Source organism: Lytechinus variegatus, chromosome 16, assembly GCF_018143015.1.
Source record: "Lytechinus variegatus isolate NC3 chromosome 16, Lvar_3.0, whole genome shotgun sequence".
NCBI lineage: Eukaryota > Metazoa > Echinodermata > Echinoidea > Temnopleuroida > Toxopneustidae > Lytechinus > Lytechinus variegatus.
The window spans coordinates 25333825-25344111 of record NC_054755.1 but is presented as its reverse complement, the minus strand read 5'-3'; positions in this window follow the sequence as shown (position 1 = coordinate 25344111).

Here is a 10287-nt window from a genome sequence, read left to right as displayed (position 1 = left end):
TGGAGGTTTTTTAAAAAGAATAAACTGTACCACACATATTATGTTGAAGCCAGTTTAAAAGGAGGTGAGGCAAGTTTTAATGGAGGTTTTTATAACTGTACTCTAAATTATGGTGAAGCCAGTTTGAAAGGAGGTGAGGCAAGTTTCAATGGAGGTTTTTTAAAAAGAATAAACTGTACCACACATTAGGGTGAAGCCAATTTAAATGGAGGTGAGGCAGGTTTCAATGGAGTTTTTTTTTTAAAAAGAATAAACTATACAACACATTATGGTGAAGCAGTTTAAAAATAGGTGAGGCAAATTTCAATGGAGGTTTTTTCGAAAGAATAAACTGTACTACACATTATAGTGAAGCCAGTTTTAAAGGAGGTGAGGCAAGTTTCAATGGAGGTTTTTTTCAAAAGAATAAACTGTACTACACATTATGGTGAAGCCAGTTTAAAAGGAGGTGAGGCAAGTTTCAATGGAGGTTTTTTTTAAAAAGAATAAACTGTACAACACATATTATGTTGAAGCCAGTTTAAAAAAAGGAGGTGAGGCAAGTTTTAATGGAGGTTTTTATAACTGTACTCTAAATTATGGTGAAGCCAGTTTGAAAGGAGGGGAGGCAAGTTTCAATGGAGGTTTTTTAAAAAGAATAAACTGTACCACACATATTATGTTGAAGCCAGTTTAAAAGGAGGTGAGGCAAGTTTTAATGGAGGTTTTTATAACTGTACTCTAAATTATGGTGAAGCCAGTTTGAAAGGAGGTGAGGCAAGTTTCAATGGAGGTTTTTTAAAAAGAATAAACTGTACCACACATTATGGTGAAGCCAATTTAAATGGAGGTGAGGCAGGTTTCAATGGAGGTTTTTTAAAAAGAATAAACTATACCACACATTATGGTGAAGCAGTTTAAGAGGTGAGGCAAATTTCAATGGAGGTTTTTTCAAAAGAATAAACTGTACTACACATTATAGTGAAGCCAGTTTTAAAGGAGGTGAGGCAAGTTTCAATGGAGGTTTTTTTCAAAAGAATAAACTGTACTACACATTATGGTGAAGCCAGTTTAAATGGAGGTGAGGCAAGTTTCAATGGAGGTTTTTTTTTAAAGAATAAACTGTACCACACATTTTGGTGAAGCCAGTTTGAAAGGAGGTGAGGCAAGTTTCAATGGAGGTTTTTTAAAAGGAATAAACTGTACCATACATTATGGTGCAGACAGTTTAAAAGGAGGTGAGGCAAGTTTCAATGGAGGTTTTTTAAAAAGAATAAACTGTACCACACATTCTGTTGAAGCCAGTTTTAAAGGAGGTGAGGCAAGTTTCAATGGAGGTTTTTATAATTGTACTCTAAATTATGGTGAAGCCAATTTAAATGGAGGTGAGGCAGGTTTCAATGGAGCTCAGTTTTTTAAAAAGAAAGAACTGTACCGGTATTATAGTGAAACCAATTTTAAAGGAGGTGAGGCAAGTTTTAAAGGAAGTTTTTTATAACCGTACTCCAAATTATGGTGTAGCCAATTTAAAAGGAGGTGAGGCAAGTTCCAATGGAGTTTTTTTATAACTGTACTGCACATGATGGTGAAGCCAATTGAAAAGGAGGTGAGGAAAGTTTCAATGTAGGTTTCTTAAAAGGAATAAACTGTACCACACATTATGGTGCAGACAGTTTAAAAGGAGGTGAGGCAAGTTTCAATGGAGGTTCCACTTCCTGCACCGTGATTTGGTTTTTTGTACGAGCTACAGGCAATATTAAAGAGCATCCTTTACGATAATTATACACGTGAACGCAGCGCTTGCATCAAGTCAGTACATACAGTGCAGGCATTTTTTGATACTACCACGTGCGTGATTGTGAATCAAGAAGTTGACAAGAAGCTACAAGATGGCCTTTTCAAGTGTGTCCATTGAAACTTGCCTCACCTCCTTTTAAATTGGCTTCACCATAATTTAAAGTACAGTTATAAAAACCTCCATTGAAACTTGCCTCACCTCCTTTTAAATTGGCTACACCATAATTTATTCTTTTTAAAAAACCTCCATTGAAACCTGCCTCACCTTTTAAATTGGCTTCACCATCATTTGTAGTACAGTTATAACAAACTCCATTGGAACTTGCCTCACCTCCTTTTAACTTGGCTACACCATAATTTGGAGTACGGTTATAAAGAACTTCCTTTAAAACTTGCCTCACCTCCTTTAAATAATACCAGTACAGTTTTTTCTTTTTAAAAATCTCCATTGAAACTTGCCTCACCTCCTTTCAAACTGGCTTCACCATGAATTATTCTTTTCAAAAACCTACATTGAAACTTGCCTCACCTCCTTTTCAATTGGCTTCACCATCATTTGTAGTACAGTTATAAAAAACTCCATTGGAACTTGCCTCACCTCCTTTTAAATTGGCTACACCATAATTTGGAGTACGGTTATAAAAAACTTCCTTTAAAACTTGCCTCACCTCCTTTAAAATTGGTTTCACCATAATACCGGTACAGTTTTTTCTTTTTAAAAATCTCCATTGAAACTTGCCTCACCTCCTTTTAAACTGGCTTCACCATAATGTGTGGTACAGTTTATTCTTTTTTATAAAAAAAACTCCATTGAAACTTGCCTCACCTCCTTTTAAATTGGCTTCACCATAATTTGTAGTACAGTTATAAAAACCTCCATTGAAACTTGCCTCTCCTCCATTTAAACTGGCTTCATCAAAATGTGTAGTACAGTTTATTCTTGCCTCACCTCCTTTTAAACTGGCTTCACCATAATGTGTGGTACAGTTTATTCTTTAAAAAAAAACGAGCTCCATTGAAACTTGCCTCACCTCCATTTAAATTGGCTTCAACATAATTTAGGGTACAGTTATAAAAACCTCCATTGAAACTTGCCTCACCTCCATTTAAATTGGCTTCAACATAATTTAGGGTACAGTTATAAAAACCTCCATTGAAACTTGCCTCACCTCCATTTAAACTGGCTTCACCAAAATGTGTAGTTCAGTTTATTCTTGCCTCACCTCCTTTTAAACTGGCTTCACCATAATGTGTGGTACAGTTTATTCTTTTTAAAAAACCTCCATTGAAACTTGCCTCACCTCCTTTCAAACTGGCTTTACCATAATGTGTGGTACAGTTTATTCTTTTGAAAAAACCTCCATTGAAACTAATTGCCTCACCTCCTTTTATGGCTTCATCATAATGTGTGATACAGTTTATTCTTTAAAAAAAAACTCCATTGAAACTTGCCTCACCTCCTTTTAAACTGGCTTCACCATAATGTGTGGTACAGTTTATTCTTTTTAAAAAACCTCCATTGAAACTTGCCTCACCTCCTTTCAAACTGGCTTCACCATAATGTGTGGTACATGCAGTTTATTCTTTTTAAAAAACCTCCATTGAAACTTGCCTCACCTCCATTCAAATTGGCTTCACCATAATTTAGAGTATGTTATAAAAACCTCCATTGAAACTTTCCTCGCCTCCATTTAAACTGGTGCCGCTTCACCATAATGTGTAGTACAGTTTATTCGAAAAAACCTCCATTGAAACCTGCCTCACCTCCATTTAAATTGGCTTTACCGTAATTTAGAGTACAGTTATAAAAACCTCCATTGAAACTTGCCTAGCTCACCTCCTTTTAAACTGGCTTCACTATAATGTGTAGTAGGCCTACAGTTTATTCTTTTGAAAAAAACCTCCATTGAAACTTGCCTCCTTTTAAACTGGCTTCACCATAATGTGTGGTACAGTTGATTCTTTTTAAAAAACTGAGCTCCATTGAAACCTGCCTCACCTCCATTTAAATTGGCTTCAACATAATTTAGAGTACAGTTATAAAAACCTCCATTGAAACTTGCCTCACCTCCTTTTAAACTGGCTTCAACATAATATGTGTGGTACAGTTTATTAAAATCTCCATTGAAACTTGCCTCACCTCCTGGAGGGCGCTCTTTAATATGCCTGTAGGTTGTACGAAAAACGAAATCACGTTGCAGGGACTGGAAAAGGGAGTCTCTGAAATCAGGGTACTAATGGATAATTCGTTTTTCATACCCGTTCAGCGTACAGCGAAAACGGAAAATCAGTACGTGGTTCGGTCTTTGAAAACAAAAAACGAAATCACAGCGTGAAAACCCGTGCTGTGATTTCGTTTTTGTTGATCAAAAACAGAATATTGAAATCAGAAATGTTTTGGGCTCTCTCTGATTTCTCATTTTATATTTGTGTTTTTATGTATCAAAAACAAAACCAAAACAATCTCTCCGCTCCGTGATTCCGTTTGTAAAAACGAAAACAGCGAAGACGAGATCAGAGACTCCCGTTTCCAGTCCCGGATCCCTGCAACGTGATTTCGTTTTTCGTACAACCTACAGGCATATTAAAGAGCGCCCTCCAAGAGGTGAGGCAAGTTTCAATGGAGGTTTTCATAAAATGTACCACACATATTATGTTGAAGCCAGTTTAAAAGGAGGTGAAGCAAGTTTGAATGGAGGTTTTTATAACTGTACTCTAAATTATGTTGAAGCCAATTTAAATGGAGGTGAGACAGGTTTCAATGGAGCTCAGTTTTTTAAAAAGAATAAAACTGCACCGCATTATGGTGAAGCCACTTTAAAAGGAGGTGAGGCAAGTTTCAATGGAGGTTTTTATAACTGTACTCTAAATTATGGTGAAGCCAATTTGAATGAAGGTGAGGCAAGTTTCAATGGAGGGGTTTTTTTTAGAATAAACTGTACCACACATTATGGTGAAGCCAGTTTGAAAGGATCGAGGTCGAGGCAGGTTTCAATGGAGGTGTTTTCGAATAAATTGTACTACACATTATGGTGAAGCCAGTTTAAATGGAGGTGAGGCAGGTTTCAATGGAGGTTTTTTTCGAATAAACTGTACCACACATTATGGTGAAGCCAGTTTAAATGGAGGTGAGGCAAGTTTCAATGGAGGTTTTTTTTTAAGAATAAACTGTACGTACCACACATTATGGTGAAGCCAGTTTGAAAGGAGGTGAGGCAGGTTTCAATGGAGGTTTTTTTCAAAAGAATAAACTGTACTACACATGGTGAAGCCAGTTTAAATGGAGGTGAGGCAAGTTTCAATGGAGGGTTTTTTTTAGAATAAACTGTACCACACATTATGGTGAAGCCAGTTTGAAAGGAGGTGAGGCAGGTTTCAATGGAGGTTTTTTTCGAATAAACTGTACTACACATTATGGTGAAGCCAGTTTAAATGGAGGTGAGGCAAGTTTCAATGGAGGTTTTTTTTTTAAAGAAGAAACTGTACCACGTACACATTATGGTGAAGCCAGTTTAAATGGAGGTGAGGCAAGTTTCAATGGAGGTTTTTTTTTTAAGAATAAACTGTACATACCACACATTATGGTGAAGCCAGTTTGAAAGGAGGTGAGGCAGGTTTCAATGGAGGTTTTTTCGAATAAACTGTACTACACATTATGGTGAAGCCAGTTTAAATGGAGGTGAGGCAAGTTTCAATGGAGGGTTTTTTTTAGAATAAACTGTACCACACATTATGGTGAAGCCAGTTTGAAAGGAGGTCGAGGCAGGTTTCAATGGAGGTTTTTTCGAATAAATTGTACTACACATTATGGTGAAGCCAGTTTAAATGGAGGTGAGGCAAGTTTCAATGGAGGGGTTTTTTTTAGAATAAACTGTACCACACAATATTGTGAAGCCAGTTTGAAAGGACGTGAGGCAGGTTTCAATGGAGGTTTTTTTCAAAAGAATAAACTGTACTACACATTATGGTGAAGCCAGTTTAAATGGAGGTGAGGCAAGTTTCAATGGAGGTTTTTTTTAAGAATAAACTGTACCACACATTATGGTGAAGCCAGTTTGAAAGGAGGTGAGGCAGGTTTCAATGGAGGTTTTTTTCAAAAGAATAAACTGTACTACACATTATGGTGAAACCACTTTAAAAGGAGGTGAGGCAAGTTTCAATGGAGGTTTTTTTTCAAAAGAAGACCACACATTATGGTGAAGCCAGTTTGAAAGGAGGTGAGGCAATTTTCAATGGAGGTTTTGTAACTGTACTCTAAATTATGGTGAAGCCAGTTTAAAAGGAGGTGAGGCAAGTTTCAATGGACACACTTGAAAAGGCCATCTTGTAGCTTCTCGTCAACTTCTTGATTCACGATCACGCACGTGGTAGTATCAAAAAATGCCTGCACGGTATGTACTGACTCGATGCAGGCGCTGCGTTCACGTGTATAATTATCGTAGAGGGCCCGGGGGGGGGGGGGCCACTTCCATTCACGAGTGGATACCATGCGCGACCATGGGGTCTCGAAAAGCACCCTAAACACGTAATTTCCATATTCTGAAAATGCACCCCTTAACAAGTATTGGCGTGTGAAACCCTACCCTTAACAAGTATTGGAAACAAAACGATACTCTTGGCAAATATTCTCTGAAATGAACCCCTAAACAAGTACAGGAATGTTTTATTGTTACGGGTCCTTTGGTTGTCGGCTTTACCTTATTTGGTTTAGTACGACCCATCTACACCTCGCGCAAATAGGACTCTAAACACGTAGTGTTGGGGCAAAAAAGACATCCTTTATAAAACATTTTAATTTTGTTTTATCATCCCCGCAAATTCGACCCTAAACACGTAATTTTCCTAGCGAAATAGATACCCTTTTTTCATTATTTTTGTGTTTTTGACACCCTTTTCACGTTACGTACGTAACGTGCCCTATCGTGAAAAGGACATCCTTTTTACGTGTTTTTTTGGTCGCGCATGGTATCCACTCGTCAATGTAAGTGCCCCCCCCCCCTCGGTGTAGAGGGTGCTCTTTAATATGCCTGTACGTATAGCTCATACAAAAAACGAAATCACGGTGCAGGAAGTGGAGACTCCATTGAAACTTGCTTCACCTCCTTTTAAACTGTCTGCACCATAATGTGTGGTCAGTTTATTCCTTTTAAGAAACCTACATTGAAACTTTCCTCACCTCCTTTTCAATTGGCTTCACCATCATTTGTAGTACAGTTATAAAAAAACTCCATTGAAACTTGCCTCACCTCCTTTTAAAGTGGCTTCACCATAATGTGTGGTACAGTTTATTCTGTTTAAAAAACTGAGCTCCATTGAAACCTGCCTCACCTCCATTTAAATTGGCTTCACCATAATTCAGAGTACAATTATAAAAACCTCCATTGAAACTTGCCTCACCTCCTTTCAAACTGGCTTCACCATAATGTGTGGTACAGTTTATTCTTTTTAAAAAACCTCCATTGAAACTTGCCTCACCTCCTTTCAAACTGGCCTCACCTCCTTTCAAACTGGCTTTACCATGTATGGTACAGTTTATTCTTTTTAAAAAACCTCCATTGAAACTTGCCTCACCTCCATTCAAATTGGCTTCACCATAATTTAGAGTACAGTTATAAAAACATTCATTAAACTTGCCTCACCTCCTTTTAAAGTGGCTTCACCATAATGTGTGGTACAGTTTATTCTTTTTAAAAAACCTCCATTGAAACTTGCCTCACCTCCATTCAAATTGGCTTCACCATAATTTAGAATACAATTATAAAAACCTCCATTGAAACTTGCCTCACCTCCTTTAAAACTGGCTTCAACAGAATATGTGTGGTTTTAAAAAACCTCCAATTTGCCTCAATGTGTGGTACAGTTTATTCTTTTTAAAAAACCTCCATTGAAACTTGCCTCACCTCCATTCAAATTGGCTTCACCATAATTTAGAATACAATTATAAAAAAACATCCTTTCAAACTGGCCTCACCTCCTTTCAAACTGGCTTTACCATGTATGGTACAGTTTATTCTTTTTAAAAAACCTCCATTGAAACTTGCCTCACCTCCATTCAAATTGGCTTCACCATAATTTAGAGTACAGTTATAAAAACATTCATTAAACTTGCCTCACCTCCATTTAAACTGGCTTCACCATAATGTGTAGTACAGTTTATTTTGAAAAAACCTCCATTGAAACTTGCCTCACCTCCTTTTAAACTGGATTCACCATAATGTGTGGTACAGTTTATTCTTTTGAAAAAAAAAACCTCCATTGAAACTTGCTTCACCTCCTTTTAAACTGGCTTCACCACATTGTGTGGTAGTTTATTCTTTTTAAAAAACCCTCCATTGAAACTTGCCTCACCTCCTTTTAAACTGGCTTCACCATAATGTGTGGTACGGTTTATTCCTTTTAAAAAACCTCGATCCATTGAAACTTGCCTTAGCTGCATTTAAACTGGCTTCACCATAATGTGTACAGTTTATTCTTTTAAAAAAAACCTCCATTGAAACTTGCCTCACCTCCTTTTAAACTGGCTTCACCATAATGTGTGGTACAGTTTATTCTTTTTAAAAAAACTCCATTGAAACTTGCCTCACCTACTTTCAAACTGGCTTCATGCACCATAATGTGTGGTACAGTTTATTCTTTTTGAAAAACCTCCATTGAAATTTGCCTCCTTTCAAACTGGCTTCACCATAATGTGTGGTACATGCAGTTTATTCTTTTTAAAAAACCTCCATTGAAACTTGCCTCACCTCCTTTCAAACTGGCTTCACCATAATGTGTGGTAGTTTATTCTTAAAAAAAAACCTCCATTGAAACTTGCCTCACCTCCATTTAAACTGGCTTCACCATAATGTGTAGTACAGTTTATTCTTTTGAAAAAAACCTCCATTGAAACTTGCCTCACCTCCATTCAAATTGGCTTCACCATAATTTAGAGTACGTTATAAAAACCTCCATTGAAACTTGCCTAGCCTCCATTTAAACTGGTGCCGCTTCACCATAATGTGTAGTACAGCTAGTTTATTCGAAAAAACCTCCATTGAAACTTGCCTCACCTCCTTTTAAACTGGCTTCACCATAATGTGTGGTACGGTTTATTCCTTTTAAAAAACCTCAATCCATTGAAACTTGCCTTAGCTGCATTTAAACTGGCTTCACCATAATGTGTACAGTTTATTCTTTTGAAAAAAACCTCCATTGAAACTAAGTGCCTCACCTCCTTTTATGGCTTCACCCTAATGTGTGATACAGTTTATTCTTAAAAAAAAAAACTCCATTGAAACTTGCCTCACCTCCTTTAAACTGGCTTCACCATAATGTGTGGTACAGTTTATTCTTTAAAAAAAAACCTCCATTGAAACTTGCCTCACCTCCTTTTAAACTGGCTTCACCATAATGTGTGGTACAGTTTATTATTTAAAAAAAAACTCCAATGAAACTTTCCTCCTACTTTCAAACTGGCTTCATGCACCATAATGTGTGGTACAGTTTATTCTTTTTGAAAAACCTCCATTGAAATTTGCCTCCTTTCAAACTGGCTTCACCATAATGTGTGGTACATGCAGTTTATTCTTTTTAAAAAACCTCCATTGAAACTTGCCTCACCTCCTTTCAAACTGGCTTCACCATAATGTGTGGTAGTTTATTCTTAAAAAAAAACCTCCATTGAAACTTGCCTCACCTCCATTTAAACTGGCTTCACCATAATGTGTAGTACAGTTTATTCTTTTGAAAAAAACCTCCATTGAAACTTGCCTCACCTCCATTCAAATTGGCTTCACCATAATTTAGAGTACGTTATAAAAACCTCCATTGAAACTTGCCTTATTGCCTCCATTTAAACTGGTGCCGCTTCACCATAATGTGTGGTACATGCAGTTTATTCTTTTTAAAAAACCTCCATTGAAACTTGCCTCACCTCCATTTAAACTGGCTTCACCATAATTTAGAGTACGTTATAAAAATCTCCATTGAAACTTGCCTAGCCTCCATTTAAACTGGTGCCGCTTCACCATAATGTGTAGTACAGCTAGTTTATTCGAAAAAACCTCCATTGAAACTTGCCTCACCTCCATTTAAACTGGCTTCACCATTATGTGTAGTACAGTTTATTCTTTTGAAAAAAACCTCCATTGAAACTTGCCTCACCTCCTTTTAAACTGGCTTCACCATAATGTGTGGTACAGTTTATTCTTTTGAAAAAAAAACCTCCATTGAAACTTGCCTCACCTCCTTTTAAACTGGCTTCACCACATTGTGTGGTACAGTTTATTCTTTTTAAAAAACTGAGCTCCATTGAAACCTGCCTCACCTCCATTTAAATTGGCTTCAACATAATTTAGAGTACAGTTATAAAAATACCTCCATTGAAACTTGCCTCACCTCCTTTTAAACTGGCTTCAACATAATATGTGTGGTACAGTTTATGAAAACCTCCATTGAAACTTGCCTCACCTCCTGGAGGGCGCTCTTTAATATGCCTGTAGGTTGTACGAAAAACGAAATCACGTTGCAGGG